Genomic DNA, 13,705 nt, shown 5'->3' with positions numbered 1-13,705 from the left:
TCTGGACCAAGTGAGCAAAGGATATTCAACATTGGGCTGTCCTTGTGTTCCAGAAAGGGACAAACTGATGAGAAACACAGGCAGATGTGCTTTTATGAGCACACCGCTGCCCAGTGTGTCTCTACTGGCTTGGCAGGTACAGATGTCCCAAGTAGGAACAAACTTGGCAAATTGGGGAATGGCAGGGAGGCCAGATGGACAGGAGGCAAGCCTGCATAGATAGCAAGCATCAGATGTTGGGGCCACAACGGGTGAGGTTAGAGAAGATATTCTCACTCGTTCACATCTCCTCCCATCTCCATTTAGTACAATTTTATTATCTTACTGGGTTTTTCTCAGTTACCTGTATAGTGTTATATAGCTTTTTGCCCTTAAACCTCTGTAGATTGTCCAGCGGCGTGGGACAGCATCTGTCCTGACACAGAAGATAGGGATCCTATCTTTACCTCCCCTGCTTCCACCTACTACCCAAGTCAGATCACGTAGACTTTACTTGTACATGATCAAAGTTGCTTGACAACAGATTGAAAATACTTTTTTTCATGCTTCATTCCTATATTGAGTCCCAAAGCTAGAAATCCATCAGCAGTTTTTCTGCTTATGGCTGGATGCATTTTATCTGGCATTTCCTTCTTGCTATGCTCAGTGGCCTTAAAATGATGATACTACATGAATTGCCCAAGATAATGCCACAGTTTCGTTTGCTTCGTATTTGGACCACAACTTGTGTTTACAGTTTTTCATTTTGTTTATTGAGTTTCTAAGTGCCTTTATTTTTCCCCATTGATCAAAGACTGTGTACCTTCACCATATCCTCACATTGACACAGCCTCTCATTCTAAATCTTGCCCCAGATGCCCACCTCTTCCCCTGGAGCTGTATGTTCCAGAGCCCTCCAGCCTCTTTGTTGTTCAGGCCTGCTGCCCAGCTGTCACTGTGGACATCACCCCACAGGCCTCCAGACTGGCCCTGGACTCACCTGGTCCCATGCTTTCCCCATTCTTGGTGTCCTTTGTTCTCTGAAGTGTTACAATCATGACCTCAGAAAGGTAATGTCTTTGCATTACCAAAAACGCCTTTGATTTGCCCTCACAGCCAGATGTAGACTTCTAGAATTTGCCCCCAGAATTGTGATGTCAGTGTCTTGCTGTTACAGTTTGATAATCCTTTGTAGGAGTCATGAGTTTTACTTCTGGATGCTTCCTTCTTTTCCCTAATATTCTGAAATTTCACAAGAACAAGTGTAGATGGGATCTTTCCTTCATTCACTCTACTCAGTGCAAGAGGGGTCCATTCTCTTAATTTCCTCTTGTTCTCTGGTCCTAGAACTTCTGTGCTTGATGTTGAATTGATCCCCACTACCATCATTTCTCATTCATTATATTCTTCCTCCTTTTCTTTTTGGGTCATTTTTTCTATGTCCTGAGCTAGATATTTGGCTTTATTTTCTAAGCTTTCTATCGACCTTTTTATCTCTTCTATTTTTAGAAGTCTCTTTTCCTTTAAGTGAACTTTATTGATATTTGATTTACATAAAATGAAATGGTCCCATTTTAAGCATGTATTTTGATGAATTTTTGTGAAGTTTTGTAATTAATCACCGCATTCAAAATATAGTTGTCTTGGGCCCCTTCTGAGTCACACCCCAACCCACAGCCAGGCTTTGGGCAACCACTGATCTGATTTGCAGATTGGAGTTGTGTTTTCTAGACCTTCATGGTCAGCATGTTTTTGAGATTCACGTTCTTGCATCTAGCAGCACTTCATTGATTATCTTACTGCCAAGTAGCATTGCATTATGTGCATATAATACAATAATTAAACTGTTCATCAGTTGAGTGATGTTTGCATTTTTCTGGTTCAGTTTTGGATGATGATTCTAAAAACATGCAAGTGTACAAGTCTTTGTGTGGGCATGTTTTCCTGTTGCTTGGGCAAATACCTTAGAGTGGAGTAGCTAGACTGCATGGGAAGTATACATTTAACTTTATACTAAACTGCTGGTGTGTTTTCCAAAGTAGTTGTGGCCCCTGACATTCCCATGAGAAATTAGTTCCATTAGTTCATTAGTTCCCATGAGCATTAGTTCCATTTGCTCTGAAATTTTACTATCTCTTGGTGTGGTCAGAATGTTCCTGCTTATTCCAGGTTGCTAAGTTTCCTTGACAGATCTCCCTCCTAAATATAAAAATTGACAGGAGCTTCATATCCAAGGGTTCATCAGATGCTGGGCTTTTTGTATGAGGTACAGGAAGGGAGAAGCCATTAGACTCCTTACCAGAAGCCAGATGAGGAAGGAATTACTTGGAAAGACCAGAACCATTCAAAAAACTTCCCAAGCACTTTGGGAGAAGAGATTCATGGCTTTTTTGAGCAGTTGCTCTGTGGCAGGCATATAGAAGGAGCAGTCATTCTGGCCCAGAACTTCAGGCAGTACCCTTGGTCTCAGCCCCACCTCCAGACCTGGTCTGAAACTCTGAAACCACAGGAGACGCGAGCCCCACCTCTGCCCAGACCCAGACCCAGACCCAGACCCCAGCACCTCTTCTGGGATGCAGCTTCCTCCACCAACATCTCCACCTGCTCGCCCCCTTCTCCAAAATGTCAGAGTCTCCGCTAGTCCCTGCCAGTCATCTCAATGAGGTGCAGGAGAGAGGGAAGGAAATTGCCTGTGCTTCGTCTTCCTCTTGCACTGAGGTCTGGATTTCTGTCTGTAGCCTGGCAGGAATCCACAGGTGAGGCTCAATAGAGAAGGCCAGTCATGAAACACCATGTATAGCATCCACTTTGATAAAAATATATAATCTGTACATAGAAAGGTAACAGAATAGACCTTTAAATGTTTACAAAAGTTACCTCTTAGGTGATGGTATTAAAGTAGTCTGTACCTTTCTTTAACTTTTAAAAAACTGTCACATGCTTTCTAAAACCTTTGGTTATGTGGACAGTTTGCACACTGGCTGAAGCCACAGGCTGTGGGGTCACCTGGATCTGGATTTTCAAGTGTTAGACCTGCCACTTACTAGCAGTGAGCCCTCAGTGTCCACATCAGTGCTCTCATTTGCCATTGGGTTGTTCCGAATGTTCAGTGAGGTTGTGTGTACAGAGCCCCACAGAGTGCCAGGCCCACAACAGGCAGCCTCCATCAGTGTTGGCTATTAACATACTATTATTAGTTTTAAGATAAAAAACAGTAAACAATTTACATCATCCAGCTCTAAGCTTTCCTGGGCACTTTCCCAGCATGACTTAACTGCAAAGGTGCTGCCAGATATCCAACTAGCTTCTGTGGATAAAGCAGTTGATGTAGGGGTGCCTGGGTGGCTCAGTCGTTTTAGCATCCAACTCTTGGTTTTGGCTCAGGTTGTGATCGCAGGGTCATGGGATTGAGCCCCTTGTCAGGCTCTGCCCTCAGCATGGAGTCTGCTTTGGATTTTTTTTCTCTCTCCCTCTCCCTCTGCGCCTCCTCACTCTCCCACATGTCTGTACTCTTTCTCTCTCTAAATAAACAAATCTTTTTTTAAAGCAGTTAATTGTAGGCATCACTTGGGTTCTGGAAAATATCTGCTAAAGATAATAATTTTGGTTTGGGAAGAGTTGGCATTGGACATTTTACTATGACATCACTTGACTTCCTGAGCCAGCTGTTTATGTGACCATTCTGGAATGACCCATCAACTCTCCATGCTGGGATACTCAAGGCTTTCCCTAAGGCAGCTCATATGATCACCAAGGTTGTAGATGCTCACGAGTAAGAATGTAACAGTTGTGTTAACAGCCAGACACTCAGCGGCCTGTCTCACCAGCCCCAAGTCCTGCAGACTTCGATGAAATGCAGGTTTTCTCTGTATATCACACTGTGTGCCATGAAAGGCCAGTGAGCTACTGAATGCTGACATAAACTGTCTTGGCAGGTTTCCCTGCAAGGAGAGAGCAGCTGTGGTAGGACCCCCTCAGCACCATTAGGACTAGACTGAGAAACAGGCCTGGCTCTTATTGGGGCAAAGCTGACTGAGAACATTTTCTTAGGTTTTTAAAAAACGTCTTTTTCTGGCATATTTTTTCAAAGGGTTGGATGTCAGTGAATCTAATAGATCCAGAGTCCATTTGTTGTGCAGAATCCATCCACCTGATATGGGTTAAGCACTGTGCTAGGCAACAGGGAGCCAGGGATGGCAGGACAGGCCCACCTCTGCCTCCTAGAACCCAGAGTCAGGTACACCATGCCCAGCAGAAGTATAATGCAACATAAGGGCATCGAAATTTTTCTAATGGCTGCAATAGGGGGGAAAAAAAGACATGGGTTGAATTCATTTGGATAATATACTTACTGCACCCAGACTCAGTATATATATAAATTCACTAATAAACATCAAACAGAATGAGATATTTTACATTACTGAGTCTTCCAAATCTGATGTGTTTACATACATAGCTCGTCTCTATGATGACCACTAGGACTTTCAACCATCCTGCTTTACTCAGGACCACCTGAGTTCTGGCTCTGAAAGTTGTACATCCCAAGAAAGACATCTAGAGGATGCAAAAAGTGCTGTTTTTCCTTAAAAGAGTGTGGAAGTTTGGGGAGAAAGTACAAATCTCCTGTGGCAGCCTCCCATATAGAAGCTAACATACACAGTATTTAGTGCCCCATGAGTGCAGCATAAATGCCCTCCATAGTTACTACCACTGCTTTTCCCCAACTGTTGGTGTTGGCAAATTTGTGGTTTGCATAATGACCACCTGAGTTGGGTTGCTCTGAGAGATCCGAATTACGAATGCAGTGTGAGCACATAGGGATTGTGAACATCAACAGCCTGCTTGTAACTCTGGCTGTGGGTTAACTGTCGTGTTTGTATTGAGTTAATTTTTCATGAGCCGAATGTTGTTCTGATCATGAAGATAGGAACAAGGACAAGATGAATACGGGTGTGACCCAGACATTGCTGACAAAGGAGGCTTACAGGCTGTCACTTTAGTGACACGTGAAGTACACATACAACTGGATTAGGAGGCTAAAAAGCAAAACAGAGTGTCATGCACAATATGCAGAAGAGACTTGGGGACACAGATGATAGAGGAGGGATGAGGCACATACTGCAGAGTGAACTCAGGTCCCCAGCAGGATAGGAAGTTCTTCAAAACCAGTGACAACTTTTTTCTCCCTAAAAGCCACCATTACTCAGTCCCCAGTACTGGCCACGGAATAAGTTCAGGCACTCCACTTCACTGAACACACATCGTCTGCTCATTGCTCTACACAGCAAAGTGAAGTGACACTCGTAGAATGGAATTAAAATTTTGAGGAGGGATGTGTGTAAAAGGAAGAAATCGTGATGAGATATGTTAACTACCCAACAACATAGAACAGGCTCTGTCACATCTGACGAACTGGGATGTTTTTTAACAGCCCGTCCAGTGGTGCACCCAAGCCCAGTAGCAAAACAGTGTTTAGTTACTTTGATTTGAAACCAAGAGTTTCAAATTGTCTTCTTGATTTCAATGACAATTTTGATTAAATTGCAGAAAACATGAATCAAAAGACTGTTGATACCTTGTCCAAATACAAACTAGACTCTGCTTATCCATTTGTGTATTTGCTGACAGTGCAAGTGTACATTCTGGCGAACTCCATTCACCTGATTATCTTATTACCAAAGAAAATGACAAGATCCTACTTACTAAGTGTCCTCCACACCTCGTATACAACACTGCTGTTAAGGTGAGGTCTGCTTACCTAGAAAGAAAAGTTTGGGTCACCTTTAGTTACCTCAAAATACGTGGAAACAAGATTTTTAGCTTGATAGAAATGGAGGGAGAAAGCCTTCCTACAAGATACCTATCATTGTTGCCAGTCATAGGAAAGGTGTTAAAATGTTTGCCTGCCATAAAATCTTATTTTTCAGAGCATGAGACAAGAGGAATGTCCTTCTCTAATTTGGAAATACATAAGGATGAGAACAAAGAAGGGGATTACAGGAAAATGGAAATTTATATGCTGTTTTTCCAAAACTGCCTCCTGAGTGTCTGGTGCCCTATGTGGATTGTTGACGAGAACTCACATGAGCAAAAAACAAACTCACTTTATGACAACAGGACTGCTGCAGAACTCAAAAATGTCACCAGAAAAGGGTAACTAAATTTGACATGACTTTCTCATCCCTTTAGTAAAACTATAACTTGTTTGAAATCCAACTTTGATTTCAAGTTTCAAAGACCTCTGTGCTTTAAGACCATTCACCTGAGAGAGAGAAATTTAACATATGGTGACTTCCAATATGCTTTGGAGTGTTTAAAATGGACATTTTAGGCATGGGGAACCAAAATGATAAATTTACATACACAAAGGAACTGATAAACGGCTGGTCTACCAAAGCAGGCCTATGCATACAGGCAGGTGGACGTTCTTTGAATGCTGGAAACAAATTCCCGCAAGTGCTCATAGGGTGTCATCACATTGGACTGACACCAGGAATCTGAGTTTCAGTGGCTTGATAGAAACAGCTGCAAGTAAGCGTGAGCCGTGCACTTGACTATATCCCGTTTCCCGCTGCATAAGTGAAGAGAAGGATGTCCTAAATTTCAGAGAAGCAGTGCTGGAAAAGGAAACAGGAAGAGTGGAAGAAGCTGCTCAGAGTGTCCTGGGACACAATGAAGCAGTTCACGGCCTGCTTTATTAGTCTTCTCGTATCAAGGTACAGATAAACACAACAGCTTGGATGAATCTCCAGGGAATATGAGGAGTCTAAAAAGCCAACCTTAAAAGCTTATGTCCTGCGCAATTCCATTTATGGAACATTTCTTTTAAGTAAATTACACCCAGCGTGGGGCTTGAACAACTCATAACCTCGAGACCAAGAGTCAGAGCGTTCCACCCACTGAGCCAGGCAGGTGCCCCAATTTATGTAAAATTTTTGAGATGACAAAATTGTAGAAAAGCAGGGCAGATTTGTGGTTTCCAGGGGTTAAGGACAAGGGGAAATGTGACCAGGGGCTGAATGGTTATGGAAGAGCCACAGAGGAGACCCCTGTGAGGCTAAAGCCACCCAAAGAACCTCACAGGTGTGAAAATGCACAGAACTATGCGTCATGCACACACCCAGGAGTGGGAGGGAAATTGGGCAGATCTGAATAAGATGGGTGGGTGGTATCCATGTCAGTCTCCTGGTTGTGATATTACACTGTGAGTCTATAGTTAGTTAAAAGTTTCAGTTAAACAGGTAGTTTCACATTTATGTGTCTTCAGAATATAAGATAGTCTCCAAAATTTATATATTTAATAAAAGATTTTTTAACATAAAAAAACATTGTATTAGAAGATAGACACACTATACAATTTTTAAAATGATTTCTTCTATTCATTACTACTAATTGCACTAACTGGCCCTATGGTTGTTTTGTTTAAATAATAGCATTTATGTAACAGAAAAAGTAAATAATACAAAATAATGCATGGTTTTGAAGAAACACTTATTTTCATTTTTTTATGTTAAGTGATAGCACACGTGTGGACAATTCTTTTATATGATAGTGCTTTGTTTTGGGGCAAAGTCTGATATGTCTTTGTCCCAGGTAGGCATTCTAAAACCTCAATCCCTTCAGCCCATTCTAGGTGCTTGGGTCTAGTGGTGGGAACTTGGGGGTTGTCTCTGCAAGAAGGGGATGCACTACACTTCTGTCTAAGTTGAAAGACCATCATCTCTGGGGAGAATTCAGGGGGTGGGATAGGTACTTATCTGGCAGTTCACTGAACTTAGCGGCCAGGCTCAGAGGGAGCAGGGGCTGCAGGATTGGAAGGAACCCACTTGAGAACACGGTCTAGAGAAACAGGCACCTGGGGGTTTGTGAGGAAATCCTCCACCAAGACCCCAAAAGTTCCCAGACCCATTGTCCTCAAATTAAAGTGATCTGTGGCCCCTCTCCAATGGAAAATCATCTTCACAGACCCCCACCTCCACCCAGGATGTTTAAACGATTTTTTTAAAATTAATTTTTATTTATTTATTTATGATAGTCACAGAGAGAGAGAGAGAGAGAGAGGCAGAGACATAGGCAGAGGGGGAAGCAGGCTCCATGCACCGGGAGCCTGATGTGGGACTCGATCGTGGGTCTCCAGGATCGCGCCCTGGGCCAAAGGCAGGCGCCAAACCGCTGCGCCACCCAGGGATCCCTAAACGATTTTAATTGTAACCTTTCTTAAATACATACAAATGTAAAACTAAATACAAAGTCCTTGTGCTTTGGGCACTCATGCAGCTATGAATCCAGTTGTATCTACAAACTAAATACTATCAAAGATGGTGCATTAATTGGGCTCCTGTGGGGAATCCTGCCAAGGCTGAGCCCACCCCTGTGTTGTTGTACTCAGTGAGGTTGATGAGGGCTGGCTCTCCCCACACCTCCCCTGTTGGAACTCCTGAGTGGCTCTAGTGCACTGGTTATGGGCCATTTTTGTGCAAATGAATCATTTTCATTGCTTTCTCTTCTGTCATTGGCTGACAGCAATTACCTGAAGGTCCTTTAATGCTATTGCATGCTTCCTGAAACACCACATCTGCTCACACAGGAGCCACTCAGCTAGTGCCCTCAGAACCCTCCAAGATATCCTTAAAGTTAAATAGAGAACTTTTCTAAAAAATTTCAAATAAACAACCTAACATTATATCTAAAGGAGCTAGAAAAGAAAAAAAACCAAAGCCAACAAAAGGAAAAAAATGATTAGAGCAGAAATAAATGATAGAGAAACTAAAAAAGTAATAGAACAGATCAGTGAAACCAGAAGCTTGTTCTTTGAAAACATCAACAAAATTGATAAACCTCAAGCCAGACTCATAAAGAGAGAGGGAGGGGGGGAGAGAGAGAGAGAGAGAGAGAGAGAGAGAGAGAGAGAGAGAGAGAACTCAAAATCACTAATATAAGAGGAGAAATAACAGCACTGCACAAATACGAACAATTGTAAGAGAATGTTAGGAGAAAGTACATGCCAACAAAGTGGACAACCTGAAACAAATAAGTTCCTAGAAACACACAAACTACCAAAACTAAAACAGGAAGAAATAGAAAATTTGAACAGACTGATAGCCAGCAAAGAAATTGAATCAGTAATCAAAAATCTCCTGATAAGAAGCCCAGGGCCAGATGTCTCCCCAGGAGAGTTCTACTAGACATTTAAAGAAGATTTAATACCTATTCTTCCCCAACTGTTCCAAAAAATAGAAATGAAAGGAAAACTGCCAAATTCATTTTATGAGGCCAGCATTACCCTGATACCAAAACCAGAGAAAGACTCCACACAAAAGAGAACTATAGGCCAATATTCCTGATGAACATGGATGCAAAAATCTACAACAAAATAGCAAACCAAATCCAGCAATACATTCAAAGAATCATTCACCATGGTCAAGTAGGACTTCTTCCTGGGCTGCAGCAGTGGTTCAATATTTGCAAATCAATCAACATGATACATCACATCAATAAAAGAAAGGATAAGGACCATATGATCCTCTCAACAGACGCAGAAAAAACATCTGACAAAGTACAACAACCATTCATGGTAAAAACCCTCAACAAAGTAGGGTTAGAGGGAACATAACAGCAACATAATAAAGGCCATCTATGAAAACCCCGCCACTAACATACTCAGTGGGGAAAAACTGAGAGCTTTTCCTCTAAGATCAGGAGCAAGACAAGGATTCCAACTCTCACCACTTTTATTCAACATGGTACTGGAAGTCCTGGCCACAGCAATCAGACAATAAAAAGAAATAAAAGGCATTCAAATTGTAAGGAAGAAGTAAAGCGTTCACTATTTGCAGGTGACATGATATTCTATGTAGAAAACCTGAAAGACCACCAAAAAACTACTACAACTGATACATGAATTCAGTAAAGTCACAGAATACAAAATTGATGTACAGAAACATGTTGCATTTCTATACACTAATAATGAAACAGCAAAAAGAGAAATGAAGAAAGCAGTCCCATTTATAGTTGTGCCCAAAATAGTAAAATACCTAGGAATAAACCTAACCAAATAGATGAAAGACATGTACTCTGAAAACTATAAAACACATGAAAAAAAATTGAAGAGGACACAAAGAAATGGGAAGAAAATGGAAGAAAAAATATTGTTAAAATGTCTGTACTACCCAAAGCAGTGCACACGTTTAATTCAACTCCTATCAAAATACCACCATCATTTTCACAGAGCTAGAACAAACAATTGTAAGATTTGTATGGAATCACAAAAGACCTCAAATAGCCAAAGCAATATTGACAAAGAAAGGCAAAGCTGGAGGTATCATAATTCTAGATGTCAAGTTATATTATAAAGCATGGTATGGCACAAAAAATAGACATATAGATCAAAAGAACAGAATAGAGAACCCAGAAACGGGTTCACACACACACACACACACACACACACATACACACAAACACCCTGGAATATTACCCAACCATAGAAAAGGATGAGATCTTGCCATTTGCAATGACATGAATAGAACTAGAGAGTGTTTAATGAAGTGAAACAAGTCAGAGAAAGACAAATACCATATGATCTCACTCGGATGTGGAATTTAAGAAGCAAAGGAAAGAAAAAAGAGATAAACCAAAAAGCAGACTTATTTATTTGAGAAGGGGAGCACACAAGTGGTGGGAGGGGCAGAGGGAGGAGAAACAGACTCTTGCTCATTGGGGAACCCCACACAGGGCTCAATCCCAGGATGCTAAGATCATGACCTGAGCCACCCAGGCACCCCAGTAAACAGACTCTTCACTCTAGAGAACACACTGATGGTTCCAAGAGGAGAGGTGGGTAGAGGATGGGGAAAACAGGTGATGGGGATTAAGAGTGCACCTGTTATGATGAGCACCGGGTGTTGTATGGAAGTGATAAATCACTCTATCGTACACCTGATACTAAAATTACATTGCATGGTTACTAACTGGAATTTGAATTTAAAAACTTAGTTTTAAAAAAAAGAACTGTGGGCAGCCAGGTGGCTCAGCGGTTTAGTGCCTCCTTCAGCCCAGGGTGTGATCCTGGAGACCCAGGATTGAGTCCCGCGTCAGGCTCCTTGCATGGAGCCTGCTTCTCCCTCTGCCTGTGTCTCTGCCTCTATCACTGTCTCTCATGAATAAATAAATGCTTTTTTTAAAAAAAAAAAAAAAAAGATTTTGCTAATTGCTTGGTATCAAATGTCCCTACCCTCAGAGAGCCAGGAGCATTGGGAGGCCCTGCAGCCTGAGCAGCTCTCGCAACTCAATTTTCTACAGGAGGTCATTTTCCCTGTTCACAACATTTCTAGGGAAAAGAAGCCACAAAAATGTCCCTTGCCCTTGCCTTCGGCCTCACTGGCAGGAATTTATTTAAGGAAATAGTTGGGCCAGGGGGCAAAGGTGGGTGTTCAGGGGGCTCATTCACGATGGGACATCTCCAGCCGTAAGGAAATACAGTGAGAATTCAGATGCTGAGAGAGGCGCTAATGGATGAAAATGTACGGTAAAATTCCATTTTTGTTTTAAAAAAGAAGTACGTGAGATAATACTCTAAAATATGAACAGTGGTTCTTTTTTTATGGGTTGCTGCAATGATGTTTTTATTACAAGATTTTATTTATTCATGAGAGACACAGAGACATAGGCAAAGGGAGAGAGAGAAGCAGGCTCCCCTCATGGAGCCCGATGTGAGACTGGATCCCTGAACTCCAGGATCATGCCCTGAGCCGAAGGCTGAGCTCAACCGCTGAGCCATCCAGGCGTCCCTGCAATGATGTCTTATTAAAGTGGCATTGGGTCTCCCCCTCCCCATACTGGCTTGTTTGTTTTCATTTTTCTACAGCACAGCCTGCCTGTGAAGTGGAAAAATAATAAAAATTGAGAAAGGGCTGCTACACACAGGGGGTAGCCTCCACCCACCCTGATCGAGGGCAGCCTGGCTTCCCTCCTGTCTGGCTCCCAGTTCCGGGTGCCCAGGCTGCCCTGTCTCCTCTGAGGGGTTGAAGTCCCCAAGCAGGTGGTTCCACAGGAAGAACCTGGCTGCTCTCCAGATGGCCCACAGAACTGCAGTGAAATACACACAACATATGATTCAGTGGGTGGTTCCGTGGTACCTGGTGCAGCCGCTGCCACTGTCCATGTCCAGAGCTCTGCATTCTTGAACAACAAACTCTGTCCCCATGGATCACCTGCCCCCCAGCTCTGGTCCCACCACCGACTCTCTTTCTCTGTGAGTCTGATGACCCCAGGCCCTCACAGGAGTGGGCGACATGATGCTGTGTGCTCTCCTGGGTCTGAGCATCATGCCCTTAAGATTCATCCCTGTGCTGGCAGGTGTCCACCTCCTTACTTTTGTCGCCCTATGTCCATCCAACCGTCCCTCAGTAGACACATGGGTTGCTGTGAATGTCAGGGTGAAAGTGTTCCTTTGAGGTCCTCCTTTCAGCACAGTGCTCCAGGTCACATATCCTGCGGTGGAACTGCCCATCACACGGGAATCCTATGTTTGATTTTTTGAGGAGCCGCCAGGCTGTTTCACAGCAATAGCACCATTCTACACTCTCGTAAAATGGTTAATTTTATGTTGTGTGGAGTTCACCTCACTCAAAAGAAAACAAAATTAGAAGGGGCGGGGTCTGCTCAAGACCAGGGTGCGGACTTGAGCTTTCCCCCAGGTGACCTGAGAGCCATGGGCAGTGTGAATGAGGTCACAGGATGGAGAAGGGGCTGACGGATGGGGGTGAGCACAGGGAGACCAGCTAGGAGGCTCCTGTAGCCCCCTGAGCAAAGGCTGGTGGTGGCTCATGGCCACGGGGAGGGGATGTGGTCAGATTTTGTGTCTTGGCATCATCGTCTTATGACGTGTTGATAAGAATGAGAGTTGGATAGGCATACAACATGCAAGGATGAGCTCCAAACTCTCCACATCTTGGGGTCAGAGGGATGAGGAAGGACCAGCACACAAGCTGAGGAGGAGCCAGAGAGCCAGAAGGCGTGAGCATGACAGAGGTGCGGCCACTAATCACTGGCTTCCATGAACCAGAGATGCAAGTTGATCGTGTGTGCATCCCTATACAGATCTTTGACTTCCAGAATTTGGGAAAGCAGGCCAGAGCAAGAATGGCCATAGCCATCCGTCTTGCCCTTGGAGGGATGCCTCCCTGGCTATGTCGTGCATGTGCCATCACACCAGGGCCTGGGAGCCACTGCTGCCAGCCACAGGGCCAGTCACACAAAACCACATTTCTGTTGTGGGTTCCCCCCTCTCTCACCCCCCAGCCCCAGGAGGAACCATAGGTAGGACAGGAACCAGGACAAGGAGACATGAGATGGTTTCCCCAGAGGCACGGCTCCTGGTAACTTTCCTCACCTACTTCTCTGCCAGCCTAGCCTTCTGATCTCACGTTGGCCCCGTTATCTAGATGCACACAGCTGGGGCTTGGGTTTCTGACCCCGTCTTTCTTACTCCTCTCTCAGGAGTCAGGATCTGTTTACACCCAAAGGACAGAACCTGGTGCTAGATGGGAGGTACAAGCCCAGGGACAAGAAAGGACTGTTCCCTCTGGGCATTTGCAAGACAGACATCTGCTGCCTCCATCTGCTTCCCTGGTCTCAAGACCACGAGTAGGCCACAGCACATGGCCATGCCCCCTACTTCCACTCCAGCCAGGCTGTTGTGGCAGCTTCTGCCTCAGTTTCCCTGGTT

At 43.8% G+C, this 13,705-nt stretch overlaps 1 long non-coding RNA gene across 2 annotated transcripts in view; it reads right to left on the bottom strand.

Annotated features, from left to right (window-relative positions):
- LOC140598286 (uncharacterized) overlaps positions 1-13,705 on the bottom strand; it is a 41,695-nt gene that overhangs the window by 23,602 nt on the left and 4,388 nt on the right. Inside the window, exon 3 of one of the 2 annotated variants that reach the window (XR_012000569.1) lies at positions 12,368-12,479. The exons of the other annotated variant lie outside the window; for it this stretch is intronic. This is a non-coding gene — a long non-coding RNA (uncharacterized lncRNA). Of the gene's footprint in view, positions 1-12,367; positions 12,480-13,705 lie in introns of those variants that run through there. 2 annotated transcript variants of the gene reach the window in all.

This window comes from Vulpes vulpes, chromosome 3 (assembly GCF_048418805.1).
Source record: "Vulpes vulpes isolate BD-2025 chromosome 3, VulVul3, whole genome shotgun sequence".
NCBI lineage: Eukaryota > Metazoa > Chordata > Mammalia > Carnivora > Canidae > Vulpes > Vulpes vulpes.
The sequence above is the reverse complement of the archived record's forward strand: the minus strand, read 5'-3'. Positions and strand labels throughout refer to the sequence as shown.